At 37.9% G+C, this 17,717-nt stretch overlaps 1 protein-coding gene across 2 annotated transcripts in view; it reads left to right on the plus strand.

Moving 5' to 3' along the window:
* The window catches only part of VEPH1 (ventricular zone expressed PH domain containing 1), a 216,003-nt gene that overhangs the window by 147,692 nt on the left and 50,594 nt on the right, over window positions 1-17,717 (plus strand). The gene's annotated exons all lie outside the window — the stretch shown is intronic.

Below are 17,717 nucleotides of genomic sequence, written 5' to 3' on the forward strand. Positions count from 1 at the left end.
TCCTTCAAGAGAGGTGTGAACATGAATGGGAAGGTACCACATAATTCATCTAATAATACTATAAAGATCAAAACTGCAATCAAAACTAAAAATTGACTATCAACAGATCTCTAAATACTGTGTAAATGAAGGTGATACACAATTTATAAGATTTGCATAATTAAAAATGCCTAGGTATAAATTAAATCCCTCTTTGACTTCAACTGTTATTAATTGCTGTTTAATGTAAACATAATAAATTACTTAATATCTTTGAACCTCAGCTTCTTTCTGTAAACTGGAAGTATCCATATTACAGGATTGTTGTGAACATTAAGTGGGAATACACACATAAAGCTCTTAGAACAGTGCCCAGCACTCCCTGCTCAACTGGGAGCCTCCTTCTACCTCTTCCTCTGCCCCTCCAACCCCCCACACTCGTGTTCTCACTCACTCTGCTCTCTCTCTCTTAAATAAATAAATAAAAAATCTTTAAGAAAAAGAAGAACAGTGTCCAACATATAAAAACCAGCCAATTAATGTTAGCTATTTTTTCCTTATTCTGCTGCAAGAAAGTCTTCCTCTCACTTTGCTTTGCAAACAGCAAACATCAGCCTTTTCTCAGAGCTTCCTGGTGGCATTCTTGCCACATTTCTGTGCTTCTGAGCCTCAAAATAGCATTAGCGTAAAAAGCCTCACTTGCTCCTGTCTGAAGTACTAGAACTTTGGAGGATTTCGGAGAGACCCTAGTGGATGACTTCAAGCACTGTTGCTAGATCTTCCTTCTTGCTAGATCTTCTGTCATTTTTCCAGAGAAATTTATTTCAGTTATATAGAATTTTATTTCAGCCTGCACTTCAGTATTAGCTCTGTATTAAGTTCTTTTTAAATAAATGATTAGGCAAAAATTTCAGGACACTTAAGAGACCTGGAGATTCCAGGGGTCATTATTCAGCCCCTTTAATCCAAACAGCATTATGGCAACGTGTAAATACTCCATTTGGCCGAGAAATCCTCTTTTTTTATATTCAATAGTACTAGTTGTAATAGTGATCATGATAATGGTAACAACAATTACTAAGCACTTGCTCTGTGCCAAGTACACTTCTGTCAGAGAACTTTGTGTGACTTAACTCCTTTGTCCTCATATTAACCAGGGTGACCAATGCCTCTTGGTTTGTCCAGGACTTTCCCAGTTTTAGCATGGAAAGTCTCAAGTCCCAGCAGCCACCTCAGTTCCCAGCAAACCAGGATGGTTAGTTACCCTAAACAGCCCTTAGAATTAGGTGTTCTTATTCCCAGTTAAGTCATAGAGAGGTTATGTAGCTTTCCCAAGGACATAAAGCTCGTAAGTAGGAAAGTCTAGCTCAGAATCTGTGTTCTTAACCACCACCTTGGAGAAGGACTGGACTTTGGATGAGGGGTCAGAACAATTGGCCCTAGAATGGCTTCTGAGAGGGGCTTTTCCTCACTGTGTCGGTGCGGAAAGATTGCTTGTATTCGAGCATGCAAGATTCTCCATCACCTGAAAGTTAATGGGCAAGTCTCATTCTGTTCTTTAATAGTAACATGAAATAGTAAGCAGGTATAATTTCTGAACAGTTTTCACATAAGAAATTTGCAAGCATATATGCATCAGAGACATTAACTACATTCCACTGTGTGTGATTGGATTTCAGTCCTCATGTGCCAAGTGTCCAATATCCTTCCTTAAGCTGACTCCCTACCCTCTATCCTTTGCTGCATGACTTTTAATAAGACTTTCTGACTTTCTATTAGGACAAGATTTCTTTCTCCACCTGAGTCTTCTTATTCAGTGAACTTTTATGCTCTATCATTACTTTTCATTTATTGTGATATTACAAAATTTCACAGTATAACTCATACTTGCAGAGAAGATATACTATCATTTTGTCCAGAACTCATAAGGAGTAACTAACCACTGGCTAGTGAGAGGGGAAATTAACTGAGTCCTGTTTAAATTTAATCCCATGTGATCCTAACATTTAGGAAACAATCTCTCATTTGGTTGAAAATGTTCTTTCTCTTACCCCTTCCCATGCTTATCTCCCTAAGGTGGAATCTGGGGGTGCTCTTTCTGTGTGGTGGTGGGAAAGCACTGGGCCTGGGAGTAGAGGGCGGAGAAAGAGTATCTTCTTGCCTAGAGGATAGTGTCCTTTGTTTGCCTGATCACCCTCTCCCAGTTTAAGTTTAAAGTGATGTAACATAATGTAGGAACTGTGCACAAGGACAGGCCCATAGTTCTACCTGGCCACTCTGACCCCATCTCAGCACCCACTGGTGCTGTGGCCTCTCCAAGGTCTGCCTTGGACAGTTCTCCCTGCAATCCACCATGCAGAGCTTTCCACCCTCACCCACATTGTAGTGATTTCTCTGAAAAGCTGTCCAGTAACAGTCTCAGCTCCTTCTTCCTCCTGTCCACTCAATAACAGAGGCAAGGGTTGCCATGAGAGCTGAACCTCAGGCCTTCTTTGCTTAGCTCCATGAGCTGTGCTTGTAACTAAGTTGGCTGCCTTATATTGGTGGTGAGTGCCACCTGGGAATGGATCTCCTTGGTAAAGGTCACCATTGCCCCAAGTGCTACCATAACTTATCTAATATATTCCCTCTTCCCCAGGCTGAAGCCCAAAGATTGGGAAGTCAGAACCTGCATCTGAAGGCTTCACACTTATCTCTCTCCTTCTCTCCACAATCTCCCCTACCAGAACTGAGAAGCCTTCTCTTTTACTTCTAGGTTATGTTCTCCCTACCAACCATAAAACTGACCTAGCTGCCGTTTGCTCCATACCACCAATCTATAATGCAAGTCCTCCAGGCTCAGGGGTTGATAGATTAAAGGGAGATGAATAAATTAGAATATGCTTCATCAAGACAAAAGTTTTGCTAGCAAGGCTATTGTCATGCTACATAATCCAATTTTGGCAACGGAATTCTATTTTACCTTGATCTTTCTCTTTGTACTCCTATCATTATCTAATGTCTACCCCACAACCACTCTCACACCCATCTGACTGATAAGTATGTGGAGGTTCATGTGGATTAGGACAAAGGTTGTGAACTCAGGAAGGCATAAGAGAAAAATATTCTTAAAACTACAAATATTGGCTCCATTGCATGGTAATCCTTATTTAATCAATATCTACTTTTTCATTGTGTATGATCTTTTTCTTTTTAAATTATGTAGGTACACATGAATATAAACCCACGAGGAGACAGTTACAATAATAGAAGCATATGGAATAAAAAGTGTATGTTCCCTATGCCCAATCCCACTTCTCAACCCAGAATAATCACTATCAATGATTGATCTACGGCCTTATAGATCTTTCTCCCATGCATTTATATCAATATATATGTTCATATATGAATATATAATTTTGCCTTTTTTTCCCCAAAACCAGGGTCAAAGAATGGGACTTTGTACACCTATGGTTTGTACATTTCTGATTGTGCATTTATCAAATTTCCCTTTGCTTCTCTGAATTTTATTTGTATTAATAAAGCAATCACTTGCAAAATAACTTTATTTCATTTTTTGGATGATTCCAAATAAAAGTTCTGTCATGCTTGTTTGGCAACTGGCTAGAATTTTTGCCTTGAGCAAGAAAATGAGCCTTGTACTTTGGCTCTGGGTGGGGATGTCACACACATGTGCATGTGTTATGGCCAGTGGCCAGCCAGCTGCTGAGAAGAGACTATGTATTTCTCAACCAATAATGTTGTACGTAGAACTTAGTGAAAATGAGACACAGTCTCCTTTCCCATCACTTTCCTGCCCTAGATTCTTCATCAACTGAGAAATTTGATAATTTTTCCTTAAGCATACATCAGTTCAACAACTCACACTTCTGAGCACCTGCTGCAGAACCAAGCCCTGGAAATACCACAATGATTAAAGCAATGTCTACTCTGAAAGAATTATTATTAAAGCAATGTCTACTCATTTCAAAGTCATTTCAGAAATTCATCTTTGTTTTTCAGAGTCTATTTTTTTTTATTATTTATATAATAATATAATATATATATTGTATGACATATAATTTTTTATTTATTAATAATAATGTCATACAATATATGTAATAATATACTTTATTATTACCTTGGAATATCTTTTCTTCTATTTCCTACATCAAAGTTATAAAATAGTGGTTATCCTGTTCAAAACATGTAAATTTTAATTTGGGAGTGATAGTACAATTTTAGTCTAAAATAAATATATGTATTTGCAAATCATATGGAATTAAAGTTTAATAAGTGGTCCATACAGGTTGTTAAGCCTTCTTCCATTTTTTTCAAACAAAAGCAAAATTATTTTATTTTTTAAAGATTTTATTTATTTATTTTAGAGAGAGAGTGAGGGAGCGCACAAGCAGGGGGAGGGTCAGAGGGAGAATGAGAGAATCTCAAGCAGAATCCCCCCTGAGTGCGGAGCCCCACATGGGGCTCAGTCTCCCAACCCTGCGTTCATAACCCTGAGCTCATGACCTGAACTGAAATCAAGTCAGACCCTTAACCGACTGAGCCACCCAGGCACCCCAAAAGCAAAAATAATTTAAAGTAATAAGCATGTTCTACATTTTTTTGCAAAATTTTAATTTATGGTGGACTTCAAAAACATGCTTTATTTTACCTGCTTTGGAAAAGCTCCCATGAGACAAATTACCAATTTCATTTCCTCCTACTTTTTTTTTTTTTTAAAGATTTTATTTATTTATTTGACAGAGAGAGACACAGCGAGAGAGGGAACACAAGCAGGGGGAGTGGGAGAGGGAGAAGCAGGCTTCCCACGGAGCAGGGAGCCCGATGTGGGGCTTGATCCCAGGACCCTGGGATCATGACCTGAGCCGAAGGCAGACGCTTAACGACTGAGCCACCCAGGCGCCCCCATTTCCTCGTACTTTTTTTCTAATTTAGGATATTTACACAGTGAAATGACAGCTTTATTTATTAATTCTGATTTAGTATTTTGAATTTCATGTCTTTGAAATACATCAGAGGAGAATTATATGGGAGATAGAAGAAATGGCATCATTGGTTCCTGTCTGTCTAGTATCAGGTAGGAGGAGGAAATCTCTCACAGACCCTGTTGTCATCTGTCCTGCATTGAGTACTGAGAGCAAGTCCTGATAGCCCTGGGCAAACATCCAACCTTAATTTGGGAGGTCATCACAGATACCTTCATGGGCTTCTGTAGCCCTTCACTGAATCATAGAATTTCAGAGCTAAAACGTACATTCTAGTATGGTGGTTCCCCAAAAATTAATCAGAGAATTACCATGTGACCTTGCAATCCCACTTCCGGGTACGTACTCAAAAGAATTGAAATCAGGGTCTAAAAGAGATATTTGTACACACATGTTCATAGCAGCACTATTCACAATAGCCAAAAAGTGGAAACAATCCAATTGCCCATCAGTGGATGAATGGATAAACAAAATGTGGTATATACATACAATGAAAATTATTCAGCCTTGAAGAGGAATGAAATTCTGATATAACCTAGAACATAAATGAACCTTGAAGACATTATGCTAAATGAAATAAGCCAGACACAAAAGGATAAATATTGTATGATTCTACACGAGATACCTACAGTAGTCAAATCCATAAAGACATAAAGTAGAATGGTGGTTGCCAGGGCCTGGGGGGAAAGGGAAATGGGGAGTGTCAGTTGGGGAAGATGGAAAAGTTCTGGAGATGGATAGTGGTGATGATTGTACAACAATATGAATGTACTTATTGCCATTGAACTGTATAGCTAAAAAATGGTTAAAATGGTCCATTTCATGTTATATACATTTTACCACAATAAAAGAAGCTTTACCCTCATAGAGCTTACAATCTAGGAGAGAGAAAGATAATAAGCAAATAAAAATGTAAAATTTAAAAAGTACTTTCTGGATCAGCTTTTGGTTGGCCCCCGTTTTACAGATAAGAAGCCAGAGGACAGAGAGAAAAGATAATAGGAGGCTACCCACTAAGACCCTGGTGGTCTGACTTCTAGGCCAATGATCTTTCCATTGAACCATACTTCCTTTTTGAGGTACTTCTATTACTTCTGTTTTATCTGCACCATTCAATAATATAGTGGAAAGAGAAGGGCTTTGGAACCTGGGTTCAAATTTCAGCTCAATTGCTTCCTGGAAGTTTGATCTTGAAATTTCCTTCTCCGTAAAATGGGGATAACAAGATCTACTTCATAAAGGTCTGATTTGTTATGTACACCTTTGTACAAAGTAAGGAGTCAATGAAAATTGGCTCCCTTGATGCTAAGTCCCTCAAAATGCCTTCTCTCAATTTGTTGCATATATATGTTATATTCAATGTGTGAATACTTTCAGTCTAGCAATTTCAGCAAATATATCCTTGTGTTTGAGTTTTTACAAATCGTTCTAGAAATATAGTTTGGATATGGAGACAAATGGCTCAACTAAAATACCTGGGAAATGAGCCAGATACATTTATTTGATCCTTATTTAGCTGGGAGAGAAGTTTCCAAGTGGAAGTTCAGTAAAGAATTCAAAACAAGGGCTAACTTGTTCTTTTTTTCCAAAAAATAAAGCCAACTCTTTGATATTTCTACTAGCTATATAAAAAAGAAGTCAAAACTGTATTCTCTATTTATTCTTAAAAGGCATTTATTTCTAAATAAAAAGTATATAATGGCATAGATTATATATAAGAACCACCCTGGGTGACGTGTTATAAGTATCTAGTCTCCCAAGAAGAATGACGTGTTTCTCAGATCCAATATAGATATTTAGAAAAAGGTCGCACTTGTCAGCTGCTAGCAGAGGATCATGGGGCATTAAAGTTACCACCACAATCCTCTTTCACCTGATTCCACAGTTTTGTCCACCTCAAGGAACCCTAAGCATAGTCATTTTAATTATTCCAATGGGGTTTAGAACCTCTCCTGCTTATTCTTAGCACATCTGAAGATAAAAGAGACCAATTATTCCCATTTTACAAAGGCCTGTGAAGAACTTCTCTTTAGAGATTTGCCACAGCTCTTTAGATTTATGAAGATTTGTCCTACTTCCAAGTTAGAAAATTATGTTGACTATATAGTAATTGCATAGAAATTAAAGCCTTAGGTTACATTTCTAGAGCTGGACAACTTATGTGGTCTTGTTAAAGATACTGGAAATTTATTTTGGATTGTTCATCCTGTCCCTGCAAAAATTATAGATAGCTCAGCTGTGGAGGCAGATTCAAGTCTATTAGACAATGTGACTTTGAAGGAGGTAGTATCTCTTTATGAACAAAGCATGGTTTTGGCATTATAATAAGTCCAAATCATAGTTCCACATCTTACTTGATTAAGTCACTTGACTCTGACCCTTTAATCTCTTTAAGTGAAAAGAGATAATCATAGATAATTATAAGGATTGAATGGTTGATTGAATTATATAAAACATCTAACAAAAGATTGGTACAAGAGTAAATACTCATTTAGTTATTTCACACATTGACTTACTCTAATATTTCAAGTAATTCACATATACTCACACATGCAAACTAAAATCTAATGTTTATTTTTGATTATAGTTTTGCTTGATTTAAAATTTCCACTAGACTTTTAAAATATTACTATAAAATTATAACTCCTTTCTGAAATTTCAGGATGTCATTTAGGACCATTTCTAATTTTATGTTTTCTAAAATGTTAATTGGTATACTTTTTAGATATTTTTTTAGCATTTTACAGCCATGAATCAAATAAAGAAGTATTTATTTACCAAGATCATAAGATACTGGCATCTGGAATACAGCTAAAATACAAGTGGCTAAACTAAGGTAGAATGTTCACATTAACAAATGTATCTTTCATGTTAGATATGACATTGTGGATTGTTCAAAGTGAAATAAAATTTCAATGTAGAAGCTAATATTGTATTATTACTGTTATAATTTCTCATTATGTTCATAGGGTTATCCTACTGATTTTATCTTTGTTGTTCCAGAAGGAACAGAAAGAGTGTAATAAATTATCATTGTTATGTTTTGAGGTAAGCCTCTCTATACCAGGCGCTATAGTAGATGCTAAATATACAAAGATTTTTAGGAAAGAAAGACAGAAAGGAGGAACAGAAGGGAGGGAGAGAACTCTACCTTTTCTAGTAGACAGATAAAAATGCTAACAGAGTGAGAGCCAGGCACCTCACTGTTGAAGTGGGAATTTTCAGATAAGCAAGGAGAGGAGGCTAGAATGACCCATATGGTAATGAACTGAAGTCATTGACATGAACCCATGTTTAGCTTAACATAGATGCAGATGGCTATATATGGAAATACTTATAGACATGTATAAATACCCAGGTTAGTGTACATACATAATTTCCTTGTTTTGTCAGCTGAGAGGGCCAAGGAGCAATGACACCCCAGTAGCAAAAGATATCCTAGTACCCAGATCTTAGTTTTTAACACTATTCTCCAATAAAAAGGACTCCTTAGAGAAACAGTTGATTCTATAACAGGGCAGAAAGCAATCATGATGAGCCTAAAGCGTCTTTTAGTGCCAGAAAGTAAGGAAGTGCTCAAAACCAAAACAAAACAAAACCACACACACACAATGATGGGGGTACATCGAATGAACACAGGAGCCAGCTGAAAGAGCTGCCAATGGCCAAGGCTGAAACAATTAGAGCAACAAGATAAATAAAATAGTACTGAAATATAAATATCCATGAGTATATATGGATAGAAAAAATTAATAAATCATTTGAATGAAATAACTGAAGGAGGAAGACACAGATATGTGCAGAATCCTACATAATTTATGTAGCTATTCTGCCCACAAGGAGGTGGAGCTGACTCCACAGTCCTTAAGTGTGTGCTACACAGAATGACTTGCTTTGAAAGAGTATAAATTGGAAAGTGGGGGGGAAAAAGAGTAACTTTAGAGAAACCTGGTAAACCTTACCTCAGCCAGGTGATCAAGGTCAACATCAGTAGTTATTAAGTTATGCTGATCAAATATACTCTTGATATGATATGATGAAAATAGCAGTTTACCTCTGTGGTCTTCCTCCCCAAAACTCAAAATTTCAATCTAATCATAAGAGAAAAACAGCCAAACCCCATCTGAGGGACATCCCAAAAAATACATACCAAAGAAATTCCTCAAAACAGTTGATGTCATCAAAAACAAGGAAAGTCTGGGGCACCTGGCTGGCTCAGTCAGTTAAGCGTCTGCCTTCGGCTCAGATCATGATCCCAGGGTCCTGGGATCGAGCCCTGCATCTGGCTCCCTGCTCCATGGGAAGCCTGCTTCTCCCTCTCCCACTTCCCCTGCTGTGTTCCCTTTCTCGCTGTGTCTCTCTCTGTCAAATAAATAAAATCTTGAAAAACAAACAAGGAAAGTCTGAGAACTTGCCACAGCCAAGAAGAGCCTGAAGATACATAATGAATAAATGTCACACAGTATCTTGAATGGGATCTTGGAACAGAAAAAGGACACTAAGAATAAACTAAGGAAATCTGAATAAACTATGGACTTAAGTTCATAACAGTGTATCAAAATTGGTTCATGAGCATGGAATATCTTTCCATTTGTTTGTGTCATCTTCAGTTTCTTTCATCAGTATTTTATAGTTTTCAGAGTGCAGGTCTTTTACTTCTTTGCTTAAGTTTATTCCTAGGTATTTTATTCTTTTTGGTACAATTAATAAATGGTGTTAGTTTTTAAATTTTCCTTTCTGTGACTTCATTGTTAGTGTATAGAAATGCTACTGATTTCTATGTATTAATTTTATATTCTGCCACTTCACTGAATTTATGTATTACTTCTAGTAGATTTTTGGTGGAATCATTAGGATTTTCTCTATATAATATGTCATCTGCAAATAGTGAAAGTTTTACTTCTTCTATACCAATATGGATGCCTCTTATTTCTTTTTCTTGTCTGATAGCTATGGCTAGGACTTCTAGTAATATGTTGAATAAAAGTGGTGAGAGTGGACATCCTTGTCTTGTTCCCTGACCTTAAGGGAAAGCTCTCAGTTTTCACCATCGAGGATGTTGTTAGCAGTGGGTTTTCTATATATGCCTTTGTTATGTTGAGGTGTGTTTCCTCTAACCCCATTTTTTGAGAGTTTTTATCATGAATGGATGTTGAATGTTGTCAAATGCTTTTACTACATTTATTAAAATGAGCATATGATTTTTATCCTATGGATCTTTCGGGGGTTTGTTTTGTTTTGTTTTGTTTTGTTTTTTGCTTGGTTTTTTAAGATTTTATTTATTTATTTATTTAAGAGAGGGAGAGTGCACGGGTGGGGGGAGGGGCAAAGGAAGAGGGAGAAGCAGACTTCCCTGTTGAGCAGGGAGCCCAACCACGGGCGCGATCCCAGGACCCTGTGTCTTTGGGGTAAATACCCAGTAGTGCAATTGCTGGGTCATAGGGTAGCTCTATTTTTAAATTTTTGAGGAACCTCCACACTGTTTTCCAAAGTGGCTGTACCAACTTGCAGATGTAGTGAAAAGAAGAGCTATATGCACCCCAATGTTTGTAGCAGCAATGTCCATAATAGCCAAACTGTGGAAAGAGTCGAGTTCCCTTCAAGAGATGAATGGATAAAGAAGATGTGGTCCATATATACAATGGAATATTACTCAGCCATCAGAAAGGATGAATACCCAACTTTTACATCAACATGGATGGGACTGGAGGAGATTATGCTAAGTGAAATAAGTCAAGCAGAGAAAGTCAATTATCATATGGTTTCACTTATTTGTGGAACATAAGGAACAGCATGGAGGACATTAGGAGAAGGAATGAAAAAGGAAGGGGGGGGAATCGGAGGGATAGATGAACCATGAGAGTCTATGGACTCTGAGAAACAAACTGAGGGTTTTAGAGGGGAGGGGGAGGGGGGGATGAGTTAGCCCAGTGATGGGTATTAGGGAGGGCATGTACTGCATGGAACACTGGGTGTTATATGAAAACAATGAATCATGGATCACTACTCAAAAACTAATGATGTATGGTGACAAACATAACATAATTAAATTAAATTAAATTAAACTAAAAAAAAGAAATAATAACTTTATTACCAGTTCAGTTTCATTACCTATAATCAGTCTGTGAGATTTTCTATTTCTTCCTGCTTCAGTTTTGGAAGATTATATGTTTCTAGAAATTTATACATTTGTAGGTTGTCTAGTTTGTTGGCATATAATTTTTCATAATATTCTCTTATAATCCTTTGTATTTCTGTGGTGTCTGTTGTTACTTCTCCCCTTTCATTTCTGCATCAATTGAGAGGACCCTATGGTTCTTCTCCCTCCTCTTATTAATGTGTTCTATCATATTGATTGATTTGCGAATGTTGAACTACCCTTGCATCCCGGGGATAAATCCCACTTGGTCATGGTGGATGATCCTTTTAATGTATTGTTGAATCCTATTAGCTAGGATTTTGAGAATTTTGGAATCCATATTCATCAGGAATATCGGTCTGAAATTCTCCTTTTTGATGGGGTCTTTGACTGGTTTGGGGATTAAGATAACGCTGGCCTCATAGAATGAGTCTGGAAGCTTTCCTTCTGTTTCTATTTTTTGAAACAGCTTCAGGAGGATAGGTATTATTTCTTCTTTGAATGTTTGGTAGAATTCCCCAGGGAATCCACCAGGCCCTGGACTCTTGTTTTTTGGAGGTTTTTGATCACTGCTTCAATCTCGTTACTGGTTATTGGCCTATTCAGGTTGTCAGTTTCTTCCTGTTTCAGTCTTGGGAGTTTATAGGTTTCCCGGAAGGCATCCATTTCTTCCACATTGCTCAATTTATTGGCATATAGTTGTTGATAATAATTTCTAATAATTGTTTCTATTTCCTTGGTGTTAGTCGTGATCTCTCCCCTTTCATTCATAATTTTATTAATTTGAGTCCTTTCTCTTTTCTTTTGGATAAGTCTGGCCAGTGGTTTATCAATCTTATTAATTCTTTCAAAGAACCAGCTTCTAGTTTCATTGATCCAATCTACCATGTTTCTGGTTTCTAATTCATTGATCTCTGCTCTGATCTTAATTATTTCTCTTCTAATGCATGGCTTAGGCATCATTTGTTGCTTTTTCTCTAGTTCTTTAAGGTGTAAAGTTAGTTGGTGAATTCGGGATTTTTCTATTTTTTTGAGTGAGGCTTGGATGGCTATGTATTTCTCCCTTAGGACCCCCTTTGCAGTATCCCATAGGTTTTGGACCGATGTGTTTTCATTTTCATTGGTTTCCATGAATTATTTAAGTTCTTCTTTGATTTTCTGGTTGACCCAAACATTCTTGAGCAGAGTGGTCTTTAGCTTCCAAGTGTTTGAATTTCTTCCAAATTTTTTCTTGTGATTGAGTTCCAGTTTTAAAGCATTATGGTCTGAGAATATGCAGGGAATAATCTCAATCTTTTGGTATTGGTTGAGACCTGATTTGTGACTCAGTATGTGGTCTATTCTGGAGAAAGTTCCATGTGTGCTCGAGAAGAATGAGTATCCTGTTGTTTTAGGGTGGAATATTCTGTATATTATCTGTGAGGTCCATCTGGTCCAGTGTGTCATTCAAAGCTCTTGTTTCTTTGTTGATTTTCTGCTTAGATGAACTGTTTATTGCTGAGAGTGGAGTATTGAGGTCTCCTACAATTAACGTATTGTTATCAATATGACTCTTTATTTTGGTTAACAGTTGGCCAATGTAGATGGCTTCTCCCATGTTGGGGGCGTAGTTATTTACAATTGTTAGATCTTCTTGTTGGAGAGACCCTTTAAGAATGATATAGTGTCCTTCTGTGTCTCTAACTACAGTCTTTAGCTTAAAATCTAATTTGTCTGATATAAGAATTGCTACCCCAGCTTTCTTTTGAGGTCCGTTGGCATGGAAGATGGATCTTCCTCCCTTCACTTTCAGTCTGGATGTATCGTTAGTTTCAAAATGGGTCTCTTGTAGACAGCATATGGATGGGTCCTGTGTTTTTATCCAATCTGCAACCCTGTGCCATTTTATGGGAGCATTTAGGCTATTCACGTTGAGAGTGATTATTGAAAGATACGAATTTATTGTCATCATGTTGCCTGTGAAGACCTTGTTTTTATAGATTGTCTCTGTAAATTTCTGTTCTATATCACTCTTGGGGTCTTTCTCCTTTTATAGAACCCCTCTTAATATTTCTTGCAGGGCCGGCTTAGTGGTCACATATTCTTTCAGTTTCTGCCGGTCTTGGAAGCTCTTCCTCTCTCCATCCATTCTAAATGACAGCCTTGCTGGATAAAGTATTATTGGCTGCATGTTTTTCTCATTTAGTACCCTGAATATGTCTTGCCAGCCCTTTCTGGCTTGCCAGGTCTCTGTGGATAGGTCTGATGTTATTCTAATGTTCCTCCCTCTGTACATAAGGAATCTCTTCCCCCTAACTGCCCTTAAGATGGTTTCCTGGTTCTAAGATTTGTGCGTTTTACTATTACATGCCAGGGTGTTGGCCTGTTTTCCTTGATCTTGGGAGGGGTCCTCTCTGCCTCTAGGACACGAAAGTTTGTTTAGTTCCCCAGATAGGGAAGTTCTCAGCTACAATTTGCTCAAATATATCTTCTAGTCCTCTCTCTCTCACCACCCCCTCAGGGATCCCAATTATCCTGAGATTGGATCATTTCATGGTGTCACTTATTTCTCTGATTCTATTTTCATGGATTTTGAGTTGTTTTTCCCTGGCCTCCACTTTTTCCTTCTTTTCTATTAATTTGCCTTCTAGATCACTAATTCATTCTTCTGCCTCGCTTAGCCCAGCTGTTAGATTATCTAGATTAGATTGGATCTCATTGATAGCATTTTTAAATTCTTCCAATTCAACTTTCATTTCTGCCCTTAAAGACTTTATGTTGTCGTTAATTGAGTTCTCCATTCTAGCTATTGTCTTCACAATTGCTACCCTGAATTTCATCTCTGACTTCTTGGTTATATCTGTATCCATTTGTAAATCTGTGGCAGAAGTCACAGTCTCTGAGTCTTTCCTATTTTGGGGGTTCCTCCTTCTAGTCACTCTGTTGACAGGTGGTTGCGGGAATGTACAGAATCCAAATTATTGACCACAACGCAAGCAAGATGCACCTGTTCTATAGGGACCTTAGGGTTCCTGGCCTCTTGTTTTCCCAGCCTGTCTTCTGGGGGAGGGGCCTGCCGCACTGTTACTCAGGCAACCCTGTTTGGGCAGAGTTGCCCTGCCTCCTGTCAGGGGGATGGGCTCAGTGAAAACTGGTTTTTGGGGGCTTTTGTTCTCTGGTGGCTTTCCCTGGCGGATTTCTGCATCTCTTCGGAGAGTCAGAGCAGAAGAGATCATTTCCAACCCTCTGCCTCAGAGCAGAGAGATCACAGTCTGTTCTTCAGTGAGCTTTCCAGGCCACACTATCTCCATTTCTGTCTATAAACTGCAGCATCCTGGGTTGTGTGCCCTTCAGCAGGGCTCCCAGTCCTCACCTCCAGGTCCAGGCACAGGGGCACGTCTCTGCCCTTTGTGCGTCTAAAACCGCCAGCCATCCCCAGTTCACAAGCACAGCCCCACCACTCCGGGTTTCAGTCCAGGGGCTGCCCTAAAGTCCTTTCCTTGTCGCTACTGGTCTGCGAGTCTGTGCCCCGTCCCCAGCACGGGAGGCTGTCACTCACTGGTGGTGCAGGATCACCACAGCTCCCTCCCCCTGCCGTTTATCCTCTGATATCTGCCCTCAGAATCATGGATCCCCGCTTCATACCTCAAAACCAACCACCTGCGATATTCTGTTTGTAGAGATCCAGATCTATCTTCTTACATCTCAGGCTGATTTTGTGGGTGTTCAGAGTGGTCTGGTAGATATCCAGCTCAATTCCGGGGACCGGTTGGAATAGGTTCCCCTACTCTTCTGCCATCTTTTCCCCTCAGTTATTATTTCTTGACATAAGTTTCCTACACCTCTCTCTCAGTTCTTCAGGGACCCCCTACAATAGGAATGTTTGTTGGCTTGACATTGTCTAATAGATCCCTCCTTAATCCTCATTTCTAAAAATTCTTTTCTCTTTTTGCTGTTCAGCTTGTGTGCTATTCCCCTGTCTTCCAGATTGCTGATACATTCTTCTGCATCTTCTAATCTACTGTTGATTCCCTCTAGTGTGTTTTTTGTTTCAGTTATTGTATTCGTCAATTCTGATTGGTTCTTTTTAATATTTTCTATCTCTTTATTGAAGGTCTCACTTGAGTTCTCCCATTCTTTTCTCTAGCCCAGTGAGTATTTTTGAGATCATTACTTTAAATTCTTTATCAAGCCTATTGCTTATCAGTGAGTTCAGGGTCTTCTTATGTTGCCATCTTGAACTGCAACCTATTCCTGTATTTTGTATCACACCTTTAAATCTACCCATGTGTGTGATGTATATATTTTGGATATTTCAACTTATAATATAATTATATTATACAATTATTGATGTTCATGTTAACTTCAGTGTTTATAAAGACCACAACAAATCCTTTGATTTTTACAAAGATAGACTGTAATCTACCAAAAGAAAGAAATAATCAGACTTGGTGGAATAGGCAAAGCATTCTATATTTAGCAAAGCATGACCTTCAACATTTACTCTATAAAAATAAATAACCCTTTGGACATCAATTGTATAAGCAAAAAATATCATAATGACCCAGATACACTTACCTTACCACCTGGAATTACCTTAAACTTCATGCCTTATATGTTTTTTTCTGGATATTCCATACACTTAAAATGCTTTTCTCCTCCCAACTTTTTCTAAGTTCAAGATTGTGGTTATCTTTCAAAGTGACCTCAAATATTTCCTCTTCCATGAAGATTTTCCTTGTTTCCCAATTAAAATAGCTGCTCATTTCTCTGAGCAGTCAGAATTGTATGTTCCTCCATTATCCCATGGACTTAAAACAATTTATGTTTTGTTTATAGATGTCTCTCCCATTTGGCTGTAAGCTTCTTAAGAGCAGGGTCAACATCCTGGCCCTTCTTGCTCTCCACATAGTGTTTGACATTCATTCATTCATCCAACAACCATTTATGCATGCCTACCATTCAATACCACAGAGTGAACATGAGGAAGAGAATTGCAGAGAAAAATCAGCAATTAAATGTTAATGTTGTAGGGAAAATTTTCCAAGTTAGGAAAGCTCTGAAAAAAATGAGGAAAAAATATTGCTACAGATCAGGTTATAGAAAGCATTAACAGAAGATATCACAGAACTGGTTTATTTTTATAGCTAGCATATATGCTTCTAAGTTAAAGGCCTCTGTTTTCTACTGCTTTGCCCATTTTGTGTGATCTGGGACCTCTGTGGGTTGTGTATAGAAAACTGGTAGACTCGGGGTGAGTAAAATAAATCTAATCAATGTTCATTTGCAAAAGAAAACATGAATGAGTACTGAGAATATTTAAGGAAAAGAAAAAGACAAAAGCTTTTTTCATGGCAGAGGCCTGAAGTCCAACTTGTGACTGTCAAGCTACTGCATAGCTTCTTAGAAAAGAACTTGTTTTCTTTTGAACCCTTCTATTAAAGCAAAACATACTTCTGTCTCAGAGTATACATCACAGCTAGCTTTATTTCAAATACCGTTTGTGTGTGTGTGTCATTATGAAATACTTGGTTTCCTGTTTCTCTAGTATTGACTAAGTTAATCCAATTTTCCAGAACATCTGTACCAAAAAAGGATTTTTAGTTACCATTTCAAGTAATTTCTGATAGGGCAATTTTAAGCCAATACTGTGCTCAATTCTATACATTGAGATCTTTCTTTCTCAATGCAGGGCCTCCTGGTCTTTTCCACTGAACTTTCGTCATTCTTCACATCTCATAATCCATTCACCCACAGAATACAGAAATGATTTCTGATTTTATACAAGGATATTGAATGCTCAACCCCATTTTTTTTTAATTCCCCAAAACAGTTAACTTCACAAAAACATCCTCTTCCATACCGGTGTTTCAGAATCACAGATAGTTGTTAATTGTTAAGATTTCTGTATATATTTCTAAACTGATGAGTGTCTTTATTTTATTTTCAATGCATTCTCCTCTAATGTGTCATCGGTCACTCTTCCTTAATTTTTCTAAGCTCTTCCTGAAAAGCCTGTTATTCCTTCACACCTGAGTCCCTATAGTGCACAGATAGGCCTCCCCAATTCTCTAAGGAACCCAGGGCACTCTCTTAGGTGGGGACTGACTGCTACCTTATTAGGGTCGCCATCAACTTTATTAATAAACTGTAACCCATATTTCCATTTTTAAAAGTAGTCCATACTAAAACCTATTAATATTCAAAATATTTCATTTAAAGTATCAGCTTAATTCTTTTTTTTATTAAAATATCAGCTTAATTCTGAAAGAATAAATACCCCATGCATTATCAATATGACAGATCTAAAAATTCCCAGTATGGTAGAGCCTAAAGCATCTTAATGTGGCATCAGCTCAGCTGAGTTCAAATCCTGGCTCTGCCACAGATTGGATAGACTTGAGGAGTTTTTCTAGACCCCTGAGCATCATTCATTTGTCCAGATGCTCTCTTGAGCACCTCTTGTATATGCCACATGGCAGAGTCATGGTGGTGAACAAGGCATTCATAGTGGTTCGCTAAGCTGACCCCCTAATGCGGTAAGTTTCCTCATTTTTTTTTTTTTTAAAGATTTTATTTATTTATTTCACAGAGAGAGAGGGAACACAAGCAGGGGGAGTGGGAGAGGGAGAAGC

This window comes from Halichoerus grypus, chromosome 1 (genome assembly GCF_964656455.1).
Source record: "Halichoerus grypus chromosome 1, mHalGry1.hap1.1, whole genome shotgun sequence".
Lineage (NCBI taxonomy): Eukaryota > Metazoa > Chordata > Mammalia > Carnivora > Phocidae > Halichoerus > Halichoerus grypus.